The sequence below is a fragment of the Nelumbo nucifera genome, chromosome 7 (assembly GCF_055504915.1).
Source record: "Nelumbo nucifera cultivar China Antique chromosome 7, China Antique-T2T, whole genome shotgun sequence".
Classification (NCBI taxonomy): Eukaryota; Viridiplantae; Streptophyta; class Magnoliopsida; order Proteales; family Nelumbonaceae; genus Nelumbo; species Nelumbo nucifera.
Window position 1 is genome coordinate 42904437 of NC_142655.1, and position 20247 is coordinate 42924683.

A 20247-nucleotide genomic window follows, 5' to 3' on the forward strand; every position below is an offset into this window, starting at 1 on the left:
TGTATTAGGTCAAGTGTGCCCATACATCTTTCAGGCTTACCGTTAAATGGCCGTTTCGTCATCTTGCCTTGTAGGCAAGGCTCACAAGTGGGAAGATCTTCTACAGTTAGAAAATCTAAAGGACCATCCTTTACCAATCTTGTGATTCGGTCAACACCGATGTGGCCAAGTCGGTAATGCCACAGACACGTGGGATTAACTGTATCACGGGCTCTCTTCTTGGGGTTTTCAGCCGACGTAGTTTCGGTTATGTTAGTTTCTAGAGAAGGATGTAGAACATAGAGACCGTTCTCCAGTTCCCCGTATGCAATGAATTTATTGTTTCTTTTAATAGTAATCGTATTACTAAAGAAGACAGAATAACCATCTATACACAGTTTTGAGACAAAAATCAAATTTCTTTTATAATTTTGTACATAAAGACAATCTTTCAGTATAATTATTCCTTCTCTAAAATATAATTCCACGGTTCCTATGGCCGCGACTGCAACAGTTGCAGTAGTCCCCAAGTAGAGTGTGACTTCTCCTTCACTCAGCATTCTGCTTACCTTGAACCCCTGTAGTGAGTTACACGCATGAGTTGAAGCCCTGGAGTCAATAAACCAGGACGCAGAAGCTACCAACAAATTGGTTTCTATAACACAAGTTTCGAAGTTACCTTTCTTGGATTCCAGGTAGGCAGGACAATTCCTTTTCCAGTGGCCGGTCTTCTTGCAAAAATGACAGGCATCTGATGCCTTGTCCTTCCTCTGTTTCTTGGGTTTGGCAGCCTTTTTCTAGGGCTTTCTTTTTTTTGCCTTCATTTTCTTGCCCGATTTGCCAGTTTCAACAAGCATGGCAATGGGCTCATCCTTTTTAATCAATTCCTTGGCCCTCTGCAACATATTGCTGAGTTCCTGCAAGCTAACGTTCAGCTTGTTCATGTTGTAGTTCATGATGAATGGATTAAAGGATGGAGGCAGAGAGTTGAGAATTGCATCGACCTGAGTTACCAGATCCAGCTCGGATCCAAGAGCCTCTAGTTCGTTGATATAGCCCATCATCCGGAGACAATGGTCGTGAACTTGTTGGCCCTTGGACATCTACGTGGTCATGAACTGTTTCAAGACCTTCTGCCGAGTAGAACGATTCTGCTCTTCGTACATTGTCCTAAGACTGTCCAATACGTCTTTAGCATGTTCGATCTGATCGAACTCCCTCTGAATTGGATTGTCCAAGGAGGCAATGATATAGCAGCGGGCAAGAGAGTTTTTCTCCTCCCATTCTTGGTATTCTCTTCTTCGGGCCTCAGAAGCCCTATCTCCCGGACGATCCGGGGTAGGATTCTTTGCTACCTTGTCCAATTTCTCAGAGGTTAAGACCAACATAAGGTTCCTGTACCAGTCAGCATAGTTTGGGCCTTTCAACTTGTTGTCATCAAGTAGCTTTGCAAATGATCCGTTGCCATTTTCTGATAAAAGAGCAAACATCAGTCCACGGCCTAATTTGATTCATGTTCATTTCATAGATATGGATTTTAATCTACGATCCATTTCCATTTATTCGTCTCTGAGATCTCCCTCCTTTCTCAGTGACGGAGACTACGGGTTGTCTCTAGAAATGTGGGAAATCACATAGGGTGCATGAAGCCAACTGTTTTAGCTGCATAACCCCACCACCTTTTTGTGAAGAATCATATCCACTCATCATATGAGTTTTCCCTTTGGCCTCTGTCAGATAAGGTTCAGAGCCGTTTTCAGGTAAACCTTTCTGTCCAGTGAGTGCTTACCCATCATATTCGTGAATGCCAAGGTACCGTGAGAGAGTTCCCATTTTCTGGTGAAGCCCCTCCCACATCGGTCTATGACGCCCCTATCATCTTATGAAACACTTAGACAAGACCAACAGCAAATGGATAGCCCATTTTCTGGTGCGTTTCCTCATTACTGAAGGACCCATCCTCGTGCTAATGATGGAAGGCTTTTAGAGAGTTCATCATATGAATCTCCCTATCACATGCACTCATATTATCTCGAGGGAACAGATAATTACGCCCTAGTTCTATCTTTAGGTCAAACCAAAGTGGCTCCCACTGACTTTCATAAAGCTAGATTTTGGTGGGCCTAAATCGGCTAGGGTTCCGCATGAGACCTCATGATGAGGTGTGGGGCCCACCACTGAGGAAGGTCATCCAATGACCAAAAGGGACACCATGGCAATGATGTGCATTCAGCCATGGTGTGTGAAAGAGCCACTGTCGATTGAGCATGGGCCAAGTACTTATGGCCCATGTACGTAGCACATCACACATCCATACATCACATGCAGGGATAAATTGATCCAATCAATTAATTATCTATAAAGCCCATTTGAAGCCCATATTAAATCCATAATATTAACCATTAATATTATCTAGGTATATGGGCCGAATGGTTCAACCCATATAGCTTTATGTGTTAAGTGGGCTTTTAGCAGTTTTAACTATTTAAAACTAGGCCTTTACAGGTTGGGCTGAATTAACCATTTAATTAAATATCAATCCTTAGGCCCATTAGTGGGAAAATTAGGGCTGACTTTCAGCCTTGATTAAACCCTAGGTTCAGTCCAAACAGTTTGAACCAATCTTGGTTCAAATGGGTCTAGGGTTTGATCATTAATTAAATCTTTAATTCAAGAAAATAATCTGAAATTAATCACTGATAAAAGAAAATCAAGAATCAATCAAACAGGGCTATTCGCACAATCCATCCTGCAAAACAGAGGTTAGATTACAGAATGCAGTTTCACAAACTGCAAATCGCAGATAGCGATTCTCCCATCTACGAAATCTTCTTCTCTGCGAAATCTCCCTTTCTGCGCCGCCATCTTCAATCCAAAATTAAAATAAATAGAAATCCTATTTCTATTAATAATTACATCAGATCGAATACCTATACATTGAGTCTAGAAAATAAAAAAAAATTATTTATAGACCAAATGTAATAAATAAATCAAGAAACTGCAAATCTTGCAGGTTCCCTGCGCAAACCAAGATTTCGATCTCCTCTTGTATGAACAGCCCATAAATCAAGAAAATCATACAGAACAATTCTAAATAATAATCAGATTTATATAAAATTAATTTCAGATTATTCGCCCATTAATTTTGGGAACAAAATTTCCCAAAACCCATATCTGCGCAAATCGGGTAGAACACCTTCTGCCCATTTGCGCAGGTTCAGATCTGAAACTAGATGGTTCAAGATTTGAACCATGGATCTGAAACCACTGAAGGGATGAGAGATCCATCCTATGGACGCCCAAAGATTGCGGAATGAGGGGCGAATTTCAAAAAAAATTATCTCTCCCTTCAACTGGGAATCGTATTCCCTATTTAGAAAATCATATTTTCAAGGATCAATCTTGAACCATAAACTGAACTAGATCTGAACCAAAAGGAGTGGGAGAGGATTATACCTGATACGGAGAAATACTATCTCCCAATGGAGGTGTTCACGCCCAAGGAAGGATCCAAAATCTGCTCCCACTGAAGATGGCGTAGTGAAGGATGGAGCAGAATCAACAATGTTCTTCAAAAGAACTTGACCCTTCGCAAGAATCAACTGGACGGCTTGTGAGTACAGCTCCAACCAATCTTTTCCCAAAAGATTAAGATCAAGATCAAATCTTGATTGCTCCCAAGAACTGGAGATCGAACTGAAGGAATGGCAATGGCAAGATGGTGGCGGCAGGAGAGAATTCACAGTATGCAGGAAATCTCTCAATCTCTCTTTCTTCAAAGAGAAGAATGCTGTTGATCATCTAAAAGGCTGCCGCCCCCTTCCCCTTTTATAATCTCAAAGGGATCAGCTCCTAATCAGATTAGGAGTTGCTAATCCAAATCATATTTGGGTTAGAAGTCCCTTAGTGATAAGGGATAATCCTTATCTTATCTGCAGGTCAGATCAGCTATCTCCTAATATAATTAGGAGGTTTCCAGATCTAAATCTCATTTAGATCTTGGACTCTCTGAGTGGATAGGGTCTAAGCCCAATCCTTTTAGCTGACCCACTTCAGAATTCGCCCCCTTTAAATGACTGATCAAATCAGCCTACTTCGAAATGGGCTTAAGGCCCATTTAAGGTTATGTACTCAAAAAGCCTTCCAAACTGCTGCCCAGTTGGGCTTCCTTGTATGGCGTGGGACCCAAGCATTGATCTACACATCAGCCACATGGGTTCAGTCCAGTGTTTGTTACAAGGCCTGGCCGAATAAACTGCTGAAGACAGTGTACCCCTGAAACCCATCAAATGGGCTCTATGGGCCCTACACTTACACTAAGTGGTCCCTAGGCCAAGCCACATTGTAACACCCAGGGACTGTGGGCAGATGCAAGATTAGACCATCAGGTGTTATCCTCAATGGTCTCACACTTAACCTCTCAGCCCATAATGATCATACACTGCCCAACAAGAGAGGACCTCTCCCTCGGCTGCAAGGAACAGTGTTGCACTCTCAACTCATATGGATCCCGGGAATAAAAACCTTCTTGCAAACATTTTAGAAACCATAATATATATACTTTTATATCTTATATAAAATATATTTTGCAAAACAAATCTAAACGGTTGAAATCGGCTGCCGGCAGTCTTGGTTTCCATCAGTGAGAGTGCATCCCCGATCATTACCTTTGTCCGACAAAGGGGCTGATCCTGTCACTATGATCACCCACTCAGATGAATTCTCAGACTGTCCCAACATACCCAGGTTTTGACCCCCGCTAATGATCTCACTGATTGGTACATCAAAGATAGCCCAATCCGACACCTAGTGCAGTATCATAATCGAGTCTAGGGGTCGGGTGTAACTTTCCAGTTTTACCCATCAATCTCCAAGGTCCAGGGCAATACTGGAAATCTGGTCCAGTTCAAAGATTCAATTAATCCTACACTGTATGTGCCTAGGGTCTCATCCTGGCAGCTAAGACAGGCCACCCCAACCGACTTGGTGGAGTGTCAGCCTTGTCAGGATAGGTCTCCCCAGACCGACCCACTGGCTGTGAACATTCTAAACTAACACGAGTCTCATTAAGTGTCCAGTTTAAGGGTATTACACAGAAACATACCAAGGGAACATGAATCAAATATGTATCTTTATTCATTTACAATAAACTCATAAAGTACATCATTCTGATTGAAGCTAAGGGCATACAAAACTGTCTAACAGGGATGGCCTGTTTCGGCCATCAGGGTAAGACCCAAGGCACATGCAGTATGGGATTACCTGAATCCTTGAACCGGACCAGATTTCTAGTATTGCCCTGGACCTTGGAGATAGATGGGCAAAATCGGAAAGTTACACCTGACCCCTAGACTCGATTATGATACTTCACTATGTGTCGGATCGGGCTGTCTTTGATATGCCAATCAGTGAGATCCTTAGCGGGGGTCAAAACCTGGGGCATGTTGGGGCGGTCTGAGAATTCATCTGAGTGGGTGATCATAATGACAGGATCAGCCCGTTTGTCGGACAAAGGTAATGATCGGGAATGCACTCTCTTTGATAGAAACCAAACTCCCAGCAGTTGATTTCAATCGTTGGAATTTTGTTTTGCAAAATTTATATATGATATATATATATATATATATATATATAAATGGTTTCAAAATGTTTGCAAATGGTTTTAATTCCCAGGATTCATGTGAGTAGAGAGTGCAGCATTGTTCCTTGGAGCCGATGGAGAGGTCCTCTCTTTTCGGGCAGGGCTTGATCATTATGGGTTGAGAGGTTAAGTGTAAGGTCATTTAGGATAGTACCTGATGGGCTAATCTTTCACCTGCCCACAGTCCCTGGGTTTTTATAAGATGGATTGGCCCAGGGACCACTTAATTTAAGTGTTGGGCCCATAGGGTCCAAATGATGGGCTCAAGGGGTTCACTGGGCTTCTCAGTGAATTCGACTAGGCCTTGTAATAAAGGTTGGGCTGAATCCATGTGGCTGGTGTGTAGATCAATGCTTGGGTCCCACGCCATACAAAGAAGCCCAACTGGGCAGCAGATTGGAAACTAGTTAAGCACTGAACACTTAATGGGCCAAAAGCCCATTTCGAACTAGGCTGATATGATCTTCCATTTATGGGGCAGATCTGAGATTAAAGTCAGCAAAAAGGATTGGGCCTTTAACCTTATCCACTCTGAGAAACCAAATTCAAATCAGATTTGAATCTGGTAACCTCCTGATAAGATTAGGAGTAAGCTAACTTAATCTGCAGATAGGATTAAGATCATCCCCTATCCAAATACTGATTTGGATTGGGATAACTCCTCCTTAGGAGGTTTCTTAATCAAGAAGAAAAGAGAAGAAACCCTAAGAGAACAAGATCAAAAAATTCAAACATAGGGTTTGTGTGCAAGAAATCATCCTGCGAATTGAGATTGGATCTCATACACACTCCAGAGATAAGAAAAGCAATTTCAGCCATCTTCATCTGAGGAGTCCTCCTCTAGTCACCGCCATTTTTCTGACAAGATTCGATCTTTGAAGGAAAGAAATCAAGAAATCAGTTCTTGATATCAGCTCTGCAGAAAGAACTGAAAAGATTTAGTGCTCAGAGTTTCCAAAGGATTCTTGCAAAGGATTCAGTGTGTAGGACGCACTCTACTGGTTCCGTTCCACATACAGCTGTGTCATCTTCAGCAGGAGCGAATCTTGGTGTCCTCTTTGGGTGTGAACACCAACTTTGAGAGATACTGCTTCTCTGTATTAAGTATAATTCCTCCCTTGTCTTGGGTTTAGATCTGGTTCGATTATGGTTCAAGTAGGATCCTTGAATATTGCATTCTAAATTTAGGGAATACGATTCCCAGTTGGAAGAAGGTAGAAAATTTTTTGAAATTCGTCCACCCATTCCGCAACCTTTATGGCATCCATACGATGGATCCTACCATTCTTTCAGTAGTATCAGAGCCACAGGTTTGAATCTTGAACCAAAAGAAAATCAGATCTGAACCTGCGCAGAGGAACAGAAGATGTTCTGCCAAGATTTGTGCAGATTATTTTCTTTATTTCAAGAAACTGTTTCTTGTTAAGGGCGATTGATCTGAAATTAATTTCTGTTAAATTCAAAATTTATTTAGAACTGTTCTTTATTTATTTTGATTTAATGGACTGTTCAATCCTGGAGATCGTAGTGCAGATTTGGCGTAGATGGTCTGTGCACCATTTTTTATTTATTATTCATTCAATTTGGTCTGTAAATAATTTTTTTTTTATTTTCTAGACTGAATGTATAGGATTTGATCAAGAATGTTATTAATTAATAGAAATAGGATTTCTGTTTCTTTTTATTTTCTTGATTGAAGAAGAAGGAAGAAGAAGGCGGCGCTGGAGATTTGCAGATGGAGATATCGCTTTCTGCGATTTGCAGTTTGTGAAACTGCAACCTTAGTGATTAACCTCTGTTTTATAGGTGGTGCGAACAGTCCATTTTTTATTTGTGATTATTTAAAATCAAAATTATTAATTTCAGATCTTTCATGAATTAATTCTTGAATTGAAAATCAGTTTCAGACAATTTTGGACTAGATTGGACCAAAACTGTTTGGACCGAATCTAGAGTTTGAAGGGGACTGTTTTTAGTCCAATTTTCTCCCTCTTGCAGTTCCAAATCTGATGTTCAATTGAAGGGATTAATTCGGCCCACCTGTAAAGCCCAGTTTTAAAAGGATAAAACTGCAAAAGCCCACTCTTGTGAGAATAGCTGTATGGGCCGAACTGCTAATTACGATTCAGCCCATATACCTAGTTGACATTAATTGTTCATGTTATGGATTTTAAATGGGTTGTTCAATGGGCTTTATAACAGTTAATCGATTGGATCAATTCTTCCTTTACATGTGATGTTTGGATGTTTGAGGTGCTGCGACCATGGGCCATAAGCACTTGGCCCATGATGACTCGTTAGTGGCTCTTGCGCACACCATGGCTGAATGCACATCATTGCCATGGTGTCCCTTAAGGTCATTGGATGACCCCTCCTTATTTGGTGGGCCCTACAACCCTGAAAAGGGATGCGTGCGGAAACCCTAGCCGATTAAGGCCCACCAGAAATCTGACTTTATGAAAGTCAGTGGGAGCCACTCTAGTTTGACCTAAATTAGAACTAAGGCATAATTTTGTTCCCTCCAGGAAATATGAGTGCATGTGATAGGGAGATCCATATGATGGACTCTCTAAAGGCCTTCCGTCATTAGCACAATGATGGGTCCTTCAGTAATGAGGAAACGCACCATAAAATTGGGCTATCCATTTGCTGTTGGATCTATTAGAGTGTTTCATAAGATGATAGGGGCGTCATAGACTGATGTGGGAGGGGCTTCACCAGAAAATGGGAACTCTCTCAGGGTACCTTGGCATAACCTGAATATGATGGGTGAGCACTCACTGGACAGAAAGGTTTACCTGAAAACGGCTCTGAACCTTGTTTGACAGAGGCCAAAGGGAAACTCATTTAATGAGTGGATATGATCCGTCATAGAAAGGTGGTGGGGTTATGCAGCTGAAATAATTGGCTTCATGCACCCTATGTGATTTCCCACATTTCCAGAGACATTTCGCCGTCTCCGTCACTGAGAAAGGAGGGAAATCTCAGAGAAAAAAATGGGAATAGAACATAGATTAAAAACCATATCTATGTAGGTAACATGAATCAAACTAAGGTTGTGGACTAACGTCTTTGTTGTTTTATCAGAAAATGGCAAATGGTCAATTCGCAAAGCTTCTAGACGATCACAAGTTTAAGGGCCCAAACTATGCCGACTGGTACAGAAATCTTATGCTGGTCCTAAATTCCGAAAAGTTAGATAAGGTGGTAAAAAATCCTGCCCCGGAGCGTCCGGGTGATAGGGCTTCTGAGGCCTGTAGGAGAGACTACCAAGATTGGGAGGATAAGAACTCCCTAGCCCGCTGCTTCATCATTGCCTCACTAGACAACTCAATATAGAGGCAATTCGATCAGATCGATCTAGCCAAGGACATATTGGACAGTCTAAAGACAATGTATGGAGAGCAGAATCGTTCTACTCGACAAAAGGTCCTGAAACTATTCATGACCGCGCAGATGTCCAAAGGGCAGAAAGTTCATTACCATTGTCTTCGGATGATGGGCTACATTAATGAACTTGAAGCCCTTGGATCCGGGCTAGATCTTGGCACACAAGTGGATGCCATCCTGAATTCTTTGCCCTCTTCCTTCAATGCATTCACAATGAACTACAACATGAACAAGCTGAATGTCAGCATCCAGGAACTCAGCAATATGTTGTAGAGGGCCGAGGATCTACTTAAGAAGGATGAGCTTGTGGTTATGCTTGCTGAAGCTAACAAATCGGGTAAGAAAAAGAGAAAGGCAAAGAAGCCTCAGAATAAAGCTACCAAGCCCAAGAAGTAGAAGAAGAACAAGGCATTTGTTGTCTGTCACTTCTGCAAGCAGACCGGCCACTAGAAGAGGAACTGTCCTGCGTACCTAGAATCTAAGAAAGGTAACGTCAAAACTTGTGTCATAGAGACTAATATGTTAGTTACTTCTGTGTCCTGGTGTGTTGACTCCGGGGCTTCAACTCATACATGTAACTCACTGTAGGGGTTCAAAGTTAGCAGAAGATTGAGTGAAGGAAAGTGACACTATTCTTGGGAACGACTGCAAGTGTTGCAGCTATGGCAATAGAAACCATAGAATTAGTCCTTAGAGAAGGAGTACTTGTATTTAAAGATTGTCTTGTGTGCTGATGGATATACTGTTTATTTTAGTAATATGATTACTATTAAACAGAATAACAAATTCATCGCATGCGGGGAACTGGAGAACGGTCTCTATGTTCTACATCCTTCTCTAGAAACTAACTTAACCGAAACTATGTCGGTCAAAAATCCCAAGAAAAGGACTTGTGATATAGTAAATCTCACATGCCTCTAGCATTACCGACTTGGCCATATCGGTGTTGACTGAATCACAAGGCTGGTAAAGGATGGTCCTTTGGATTTTCTAACCATAGAAAATCTTCCCACTTGTGAGCCTTGCCTCCAAGGTAAGATGACTAAGCGGCCATTTGACGGTAAGCCTGAAAGATGAGTAGGCACACTAGACCTAATACATACTAATGTATGTGGTCTCCTGAGTGTTAGGGCCCGGAATCAACATATGTATTTCATCACCTTTACAGATGATTTTTCACGATATGGTTATGTGTACCTAATGAGACACAAGTCTGAATCCTATGAAAAGTTCAAAGAGTTCAGACAGGAAGTTGAGAAACTATTAGGGAGAGAAATTAAGGCCCTTTGATCGGATCGAGGTGGCGAGTATCTCTTTGATGAATTCAGGGACTACTTGAAGGTCAACGGGATAGTGTCACAATTAGCTCCTCCTGCTACACCTCAACTCAACGGTGTTTCAGAGAGGAGGAATAGGACCTTGTTGGAGATGGTCCAGTCACTTCTTGTACTCTCGGAATTACCCACATCCTTTTGGGGATATGCATTAGTGACTATTATCTACGTGCTGAATCGAGTTCCAACCAAATTGGTTCCGAAAACTCCATATGAACTCTGGACAGGAAGGAAGCCAAGTGTAAGACACTTGAAGATTTGGGGTTGTCCTGCGCACATTAAAAGAATGAGTGCGGACAAGTTGGAATCCAAGTCCAGCCATTGCCTATTTATAGGCTACCCAAAAGATTCGGTGGGGTATCTATTCTATGACCCAAGTGAGCAAAAAGTGTTCTGTAGTCAAAACACACAGTTCTTAGAGACTGATTACATTCTGGACACCCATCATCAGGAAATAGTTCTTGATGAGGAGAGCTCAGGAGTAGTGGGAGAAGTCCCACAAGTTCTAGGTAGTAACCAACCTTGAAGATCCACTTGGGTATCCAGGCCACCGGTCAGATATGGTTATGACCAGGATAGTTACCTGGTGGAAGCCTTGACTAGTGAGGAGGATCTCGTAACTTATGCGGAGGCTATGCTAGACATAGATTCTCAGAAGTGGGTGGAGGCCATGAGAGCTGAGATGGACTCGATGGAGGCCAATGGAGTCTGGACTCTAGTAGATCCGCTCTCCGGGGTAAAAGCAATTGGTTGCAAGTGGATCTATAAGAGGAAGAAGGGCCCTGATGGCAGAATTGAGAAATACAAAGCTCGTCTGGTGGCGAAAGGGTACACTCAGAAAGAAGGCATCTACTATGAGGAAACCTTTTTGCCCATGGCCATGCTTAAGTCCATTAGGATCCTGCTAGCTGTAGCAGCGTAGCATGACTACGAGATTTGGTAGATGGATGTCCAAACCGCGTTCCTGAATGGAGATCTTAGTGAAGATATCTACATGCAGCAGCCGCAAGGCTTCATTGCTGCTGGTCAGGAACACATGGTATGTAAAGTTAATAGATCCATATATGGACTTAAGCAAACTTCTAAGAGTTGGAACATCCGTTTTGATTCTGCCATCAAAATCTTTGACTTTGAGCAGAATCCGGATGAGCCCTGTGTTTACAGGAAGTCCAGTGGGGATAAGATCACCTTTTTGGTGTTGTACGTGGATGATATCCTACTAATTGGGAATGATGTAGGAATGTTGACTTCGGTCAAGGTATGGCTTTCGCAGCAGTTCTCCATGAAAGATGTAAGTGCTAAATAAATGTAAAAGTGTGAATATTAGGGGATAAAAATAGGGTTCTTTTTGGTCTCATCAAATCCCCCCACACTTAAACCTTGCCCATCCTCGGGTAAGACAAAAAGCAAACAAACTATCTACTAATTTTTTAAACTCAACTCTCCTTCATCTTTCTCCACAAATATTATTGGTTAAATATTGTGAACCGTTAAATCAACACAACCAAGTCATACACGACTCATTCATCAGTCAATCCAATTTTTTCTACTGCAAACCAGGTAGTAAATCAGGGAAAACCTTTTTATCTTCTCTCTCGTTTTATTTTCTTTTTCTCTCCTCTGAAGAAGCGAGTGCATTTTATGCTCCATCTCACTTTTGGATTACTTGGTCAGAAGGTGAATTTTATGCTCCATCCTACTGTTTGAATTGCTAGCTAGTAGGTGCATTTTATGCTCCGTCCTACTATCAGATGACTTGGCTGGTAGGTGCATTTTATGCTCCATCCTACCATTGGATTACTTGACCGATAGGTGCATTTTATACTCCATCCTACCATCGGATTACTTGACCGGTAGGTGCATTTTATGCTCCATCCTACCAATTGTGGAAATGGTGAAGTATTTACCCTATTTACTTAAACCTGAATTTAGGGCTAGCTTAAAGAAGGAATGGCTTCAAATAGGTCGTGTACTCCTTGATCGTACCTCATTACTAGGTTCACAAGAATTTTCCTAGAAAATTGTTTCAATTCATTTCAAAAGAGTTGATTTTTTTTTTGAAAAGCAAATGCAGAAAAACATGACCTAAATCAAATTTTTATTTTTAAGCGCAACCTAAATCTCCCTCCCCCACACTTAAAATTTACATTGTCCCCAATGTAAGGTTAAATGCAAAGAAAGGGCAGAAAAAACTAAACTAGGAATGTAAAAACAAAAAGAAAAAGGAAAAACAAACTTCCCTATTTTTAATAATCATGGATTGGATCCTCTAATTCTTGTGGATGCAGCTTTCAGTGTACTCCCCTTCCATCCATCATGGGCGGGTTCAAATCTGAAATAGGGGCCTTCGCATCCAATTGTGCACTCGATTCTAGCTCCCCATTCATATCTTTTTCAAAAATTTCCTACACAGTTGGATCAATAGTGTCAACCGAATAGATCAAATGGTCTTCATTTGGGTACTCCATAGCTTCAAAAATATTAAATTTAATAGTCTCCTCGTCAAACTCGACGTAGAGGGTACCCTCATCCACATCTATTTTGGTCTTGGCCGTTTTCATGAATGGCTTGCCTAATAGAAGTGGGGCAGAACTTGTGATCGTGTCCTCCTCCATCTTCAAAATGTAAAAATCAGCTGAAAAAATTAAATCGTTAACCTGCACCAATACATTCTCAATAGTCCCTTCTGGGTAGGTGTTAGAACGATCAACTAATTAGGTAACAACTCTAGTTTCCTTTAAAGAACCTCATCTCAAAGGATAGTGAATCGAGTATGGCATGAAATTAATAGATTCACCTAAGTCTAGCATGGCATGCTCGATTCGCTTATTGCCAATCACACAAGGTAGGGTGAACATACCTGGATCAGCATGTTTTTCTGGTAAGGTCCTCTCGATCACGACTGAAACATTCTCTCCAACTCTTACCTTAATGGGGCTCTCGTTTGAGTCCTGTACCTCCTCTTCTTCTTGTCCTTTATCTACCTTCCTTGGTGAGGTAGGTTCTAGCTGCAGTTCCTTCCCACTTCTCAGCACCACTACACTTACATTCTCCTTGGGGTTGACTGCCGTTTGTGATGGTAGTTTCCCGGAGCTCTGCGCCTCCAACTTTTGATGGGTTTGTCGAAGCCCTCAAAATTAGTACTAGTCCCACAATAAAATATTTGTGGTAAAAGTGGTACTAGGTTGAATCCCACAGGGAGCTAAACAATAATCTCTTAGCCAAATGGATACTATAATTGAGTGGGAAAATTTAATAACTAAAATTAAAAGAATAAGAAAACAACTAATCAAACAAGAAAAAAATCAGTCTTACCGAATTCTGGTTCAAGGGTTTGGGTTGAATCGATTGGCCATCGATCCTAGGTAAATTTCAGCATTCTTGTGATTCAAGCATTTAACCTTAGATTTATTAGGATAGCCATAATAAACCTTGTATTTTCCTAAATCAGTTGACCAAACCCAGCATTCGATCAACACTTATCACCACTCAACTGGGTACGATAGCATTCCATATTAACCGGTGATAGCATTAAGCTTTGTGAAAATAGTTAAACCAAAACAACAATAATTGAGATAGCTGCAATTATTGAATCTTGTTCCATGGATTCCTTTTAGGTTAAACCATGTCAATACATTGGTCAAAGGCTGTCACGAACAATTGACCCAAAAAGATATTAACCTAATTGCTACTTGTACCACTATTCATGACAATTACGGATCACCGAAATCATGGATAGCAGTAGGAAAATCAACATTAATTCAGTTTTGTTAGACTAATTAACATTAACATCCAATAAAAATGTGCACAAGAACCAATGAATACTTGAATTAAAAAGAAAGAAAATAAATTAACTACAGAACCTCACAATGGCACAATCGAACCTCCCCCCTTGAACCAAAAAAAGAAGCTTAGCTGCTCATGATCTACGAAACCTCCATTTTTTGCTTCTCCATAGCCGAACTGCTCTCTTGAGTTTCTTGAGTTGCTTGGTGATCTCTTGGATCTTGGAGTGAGTGATGCTAGAGCTGGTTCGCCCCCCTCTTTATATAGCCCAAGGAGAGGGCTGTTTTCCAACTCCTTCTAGGAGATCATTTTATCTTTAGGGAGTCTTGATCTTCTTTGAACTAATCCTATCCTATCTCTTATCTAATGATCTAATCTCAATCTTCTTATCTCTCTAGGATTACATTCAAGACTTTAGATCTGATAAGACTCTCTCTCTGGAGATTACATTCGAGATTTAGATCTTGACTCTTGAATTCTTGTTGGGCTGCTTCAAGGTACTTCTGCGAGTTGGGCTTAAGTTGTGAAATGGGCCTGGCTGCGAAATTGCTCCGACTTCGGGCTTGTTTTCGTTCTCGATTCGGGTTGAATCTGTCACAACAAAAAACATAAAAGTTGTGGGCCTTCCTTTCATCTTTCTAATGCTTCTTGAATTGTCCAATTCGGATTCCGGAATTGAGAGTTAAGCCCAGATTTCTGACTGTCGCCGAAACTGTGCGAAATCACCCGATTTGCCCTGTTTTCTTCCAATTGCCTTCTTTATTGCCCTGAATCGAAATACAAGAGTAATGAGTCCATTTAAGTGCTAAATAAATGTAAAAGAGAGAATATTAGGGGATAAAAATAGGGTTATTTTTGGTCTCATCAAGAAGCTTCCTATATATTGGGTCTTCGACTCTATAGAGATAGATTAAAGCGGATAATTGGATTATCCCAGGCTGCTTACATTGACAAGATTGTCAAAAGATACAGCATGGAGAACTCCAAGAAAGGAAACGTTCCTTTCAGGCATGGAGTCACCCTCTCCAAGAAGATGTCTCCCAAGACTTCTGAGGAGATTGAGGGCATGAAAGACGTTCCTTATGCCTCAGCCGTGGGGAGCATCATGTATGCCATGCTGTGCACTCGCCTGACATTGCTCAGGCGGTGAGTGTGGTAAACAGATTCCAAGCCAACCCAGGGTAGGAGCATTGGACTGCTGTGAAGAACATACTCAAATACCTTCGAAGGACAATAGAGTTTTGTCTGGTATTCGATGGTAGTTTACTACAAGTTCTAGGGTATACTGATGTCGATTTCCAGTCGGATCCAGATGATAGAAAGTCTACATCTGGGTATGTTTTCACAATAGGATCATGTGCTGTTTGTTGGAAAAGCAGCAAACAGGGGTCCACTACAGATTCCACAACCGAGGCTGAGTACATTGCCGCAAGTGAAGCTGCCAAGGAAGCCGTGTGGATGAAAAAATTTATACACGAATTGGGAGTGATTCCGTCTAGCACATCACCCATCCCGTTGTTGTGTGACAACAATGGAGCGATCGCCCAAGCTAAAGAGCCTCGGGCCCACTCGAAGTCAAAGCACATCGAGAGGAAGTACCACGTACTACGAGAGATCATTGGTAGAGGGGACGTCCTAATTTAGAAGGTAGCGCCAGTGGATAATGTGGCAGACCCATTGACTAAGCCACTGACACAGAAGGTGTTTGAGAAACACGTGGAAAGTATGAGACTCCAACTTGTACCAGATTGGACCTAAGTGCAAGTGGGAGCTGTTAGATAGTTTCGTATGCCCTTAGCTTCAATCTGATTTGATGTACTTTTGATATTTAGTGTAAATAAATAAAGTGCATGTTTGGTATAATTCTGTGTAAGACCCTTAGTTTTAAATGTTCACAGCCATTAGATAAGTCTGGGGAGATTTATCTTGCCAAGGCTGATACTGGTGTGCCACCAAGTGTTGGGATGGCCTATCTCGGCCATCAGGGTAAGACCCAAGGCACATGCAGTATGGGATTACCCGAATCCTTGAACTGGACCAGATTTTCAATAGTGCCCTGGACCTTGGAGACAGATGGACAAAACTGGAAAGTTACACCTAACCCCTAGAATCGATTATGATACTTCACTAGGTGTCGGATCGGGCTATCTTTGATATGCCAATCAATGAGATCCTTAGCGGGGGTCAAAACCTGGGCATGTTGGGGTAGTCTGAGAATTCATCTGAGTGGGTGATCATAGTGACAGGATCAGCCCCTTTGTCGGACAAAGGTAATGATCGGGAATGCACTCTCTTTGAGGGAAACCAAACTACCGGCAGTTGATTTCAATCATTGGAATTTGGTTTTTTCAATCGTTGGAATTTTAACCATATATATATATACGGTTTCGAAAGGTTTGCAAATGGTTTTAATTCCCGGGATCCATGTGAGTAGAGAGTGTAGAACTATTCCTTGCAGCCGAGGGAGAGGTCCTCTCTTGTCGGGCAGGGCTTGATCATTATTGGCTGAGAGGTAAAGTGTAAGGCCATTTAGGATAGTACCTGATGGGGTAATCTTGCACCTGCCCACAGTCCCTGGGTTTTTATAAGATGGCTTGGCCCAGGGACCACTTAATGTAAGTGTTGGGCCCATAGGGTCCATATGATGGGCTCAAGGGGTTCATTGGGCTTCTTAGTGAATTTGGCTAGGCCTTGTAATAAAGGCTGGGCCGAACCCATGTGGCTAGTGTGTAGATCAATGCTTGGGTCCCATGCCATGCAAAGAAGCCCATCTGGGCAGCAGATTAGAAACTATTTAAGCACTGAACATTTAATGGGACAAAAGCCCATTTCGAACTGGGCTGATATGATCATCCATTTATGGGGCGGATCTGAAATTAAAGTTAGCAAAAAGGATTGGATCTTTAACCTTATCCACTCTGGGAGACCAAATTCAAATCAGATTTGAATTTGGTAACCTCCTGATAAGATCAGGAGTAAGCTAACTTAATCTGCAGATAGGATTAAGATCATCCCTTATCCAAATACTGATTTGGATTGGGATAACTCCTTAGGAGGTTTCTTAATCAAGAAGAAAATAGGAGAAACCCTAAGAGAACAAGATCAAAAAATTCGAACATAGGGTTTGTGTGCAAGAAATCATCCTACGAATTGATATTGGATCTCATACACACTCTAGAGAGAAGAGAAGCAATTTAAGCCATCTTCTCAGGAGTCCTCCTCCAACCGCCGCCATTTTTCTGACAAGATTAAATCTTTAAAGGAAAGAAATCAAGAAATCAGTTCTTGATATCAGTTCTGCAGAAAGTACTGAAAAGATTTGGTGCTCAGAGTTTCCAAAGGATTCTTGCAAAGGATTCAGTGTGTAGGATGCACTCTACTGGTTCCGTTCCACATATAGCTGTGTCATCTTCAGCAGGAGCGGATCTTGGTGTCCTCTTTGTGCGTGAACACCAACTTTGGGAAATACTACTTCTCTGGATCAAGTATAATTCCTCCCTTGTCTTTGGTTTAGATCTGGTTTGATTATGGTTCAAGTAGGAACCTTGAATATTGTATTCTAAATTTAGGGAATACGATTCCCAGTTGGAAGAAGGTAGGAAATTTTTTGAAATTCGCCCACCCATTCTGCAACCTTTATGGCATCCATACGATGAATCCTACCATTCTTTCAATATGTAAATTCTTAAACACTTCAAGAAACTTACCGAATTCCCTTTCCAATTTGTGTTGCTTCAGCATATTCGGAAATGGTAGTTGCGGCTATTGGTTTCTCACCTTCTTTGGTTCAGATTGCTCTTCCTCCTTCTTTTTAGTTTCAAGGGTTGCATCTACCTTGTTTTCAACCCTTGCTTTCTTCTCCACTTCTAGCAGCTCCGTACCACTTCTCAAAGTGATAGTATGCACTTGCTCCCTTGTGTTCACTTCAGTATTGCTGGGTAGAGTGCCCGGTACTCTTGCTGAAATCATTTGTGCCAACTACCCGACTTGATTCTCCACGTTCTTTATTGATGCTCTTTGGTAGCTATAAATATAACCCTAGCAAGTGCACTAGTTATCAAGTAGTATAAAAATATTGTTACCATGAGGATTTAACAAAATAAGTATTAGAACTACAACCTTCCCTATTTATTTGGACAATCGAATTTCAGATTTGAGAATAAGAACTAATGAAAAAACAGAAACAGGAAAACAAGAGCAGAAGTAAGAATGCTGAAGTATGTAACGATTGGTTGAATTCGCTAGGGCTTTCGGTCCACCTAACCATTCCAATGAATATTAGTGGATGAGATTATCCAAGATAATTTGTCATTCCCATAAGCTGAAGCCTTTCCAATTTTATTTAATATTCTCTCTCGAGATGTACTAAAACTACTTCTATCAGGTAACCCCTCGATCTCTCGACTAGAGTTCTCAAGATAGAAGCGCATTAAGTCTAAGGAAAAACTATTATATTCAGAAGAATCATGTGTATATACCCCTATATACCATTCAATTCACACCATGAATTATGTGGTCAGCTATGTGAATTTCTCTCTTGATTCATTCACATACGCCTGATCAATTACGAGATGGTCACTCCTAATAGCATTAAGCAAGATAATTCAAAGACTATATGGAAATCACGATCTTGAATAAATCAGAATAAAAATATATTCATTGATATGATTAGGCTTTCCGCAACCCTAACTACAGATAAATTAGTTCATACTAGCAGAAATAAAACAAACAAGAGGAAAGAAAGGCAGAATATTTGTGGATTTTTCTCCGACTTCGGGCCCGGATTTGACTTCGATGTAGGCCGAATCTGCCAAAGCCCCCCAAAATAGGAAAGTTGTGGATTTTTCTCTTATCTATCCAGTGGGTCTTGAATCAGCCCAAGCGGAGTTCGGATACATGAGTTAGGCCCATATTACCGAACAGTTCCGAAACTGTGAAAAATCATCCGATTTGCCTTTCTTTGCTCTTGATGTCTTCTTTCATGCCCTGAACCGAAATACAAGAAATATGAGTCCAATTAAGTACTAATTAAGTATGCAAGATAGAATATTTGGGGATAAAAATGTGATAAATTCTACTCTCATCACTTTTTAGTTCTGAAATCTTGTTTCAGCACTAGCTATGAACTTGGTTATTAGCTCCTCTAGGTTAGATTTCTTCTCTAGCTGATTGAAGTTTTGGGGGAAAGGCTTTGGCATATTCTGATTTGGCCATGACTAGTTCGGGTGGCCCCTCCATCCAAGGTTAAAGGCACGAGGGCACTAATTTCCTTGCTGCCTTGGAAAGTTGCCAACAAAGTCTACCTGCTCGGGGGACTACATAAACTGATTGCCAATTTGACATTCAATGCTGATATGACCTCCCCCACACCAATCACAAGTCATGGACTGAACATGCATGGCTTCCATTTGCATCTCATCTATCTTTTTGCTAAGTGCACCTATTTGCGCAGATATAGCTATTTAGGTGTCCACATTGTGAAGGCCTTGCTGCCGCCTAACTTGTGCTCTCTCGGAGTGCCATTGATAGTTGTTTGCAGCCATCTCCTCTATGAGTGCATGGCCAACTTTAGGGGTCTTGTTGTTGATGGAACCCCCGGCTGCCGCATCCATAATGGTCTTGTTGGCTTCGGTCAGCCCATTATAGAAGGTTTGCACTTGCAGCCATATCGGAAGTCCATGATGAGGGACCTTCCTTAACAGCTGCTTGTAACGCTCCCACGACTCATACAATGATTCTCCATCTTGCTGAAAAAAAGTGGTGATGTCATTCCTCATCTTTGTTGTCTTGGATGGAGGAAAATATTTGGAGAGGAATCGGCTAGCCATTTCATCCCATGTTGCTATAGATCCAGCCGGCAAAGAATTCAGCCAAGTCTGTTGGACAGCTTTTGTATGCCCTTAGCTTCAATCAGTTTTGATGTATTTTTTATATTTAATGTAAATAAATGAAGTACATGTTTGATTCATGTTGTGTGGTATACTTCTGTGTGTAAGACCCTAAAACTAGACACTTAATGAAACTTGTGTGCTGCCAAGGCTGACACTAGTGTGCTGCCAACTATTGGGGTGGCTTGTCTCAGCCGCTAGGATAAGACCCAAGGCACATGCAGTGTAG

General features: G+C 41.4%; 1 non-coding gene across 1 annotated transcript; it reads left to right on the forward strand.

Moving 5' to 3' along the window:
• Window positions 1-19803: 19803 nt before the first annotated feature.
• On the forward strand, window positions 19804-19910 carry LOC148790422 (small nucleolar RNA R71). Its single transcript, XR_016078969.1, has one exon. It is a non-coding gene; the product is annotated as a small nucleolar RNA R71 (small nucleolar RNA).
• Window positions 19911-20247: the final 337 nt, after the last annotated feature.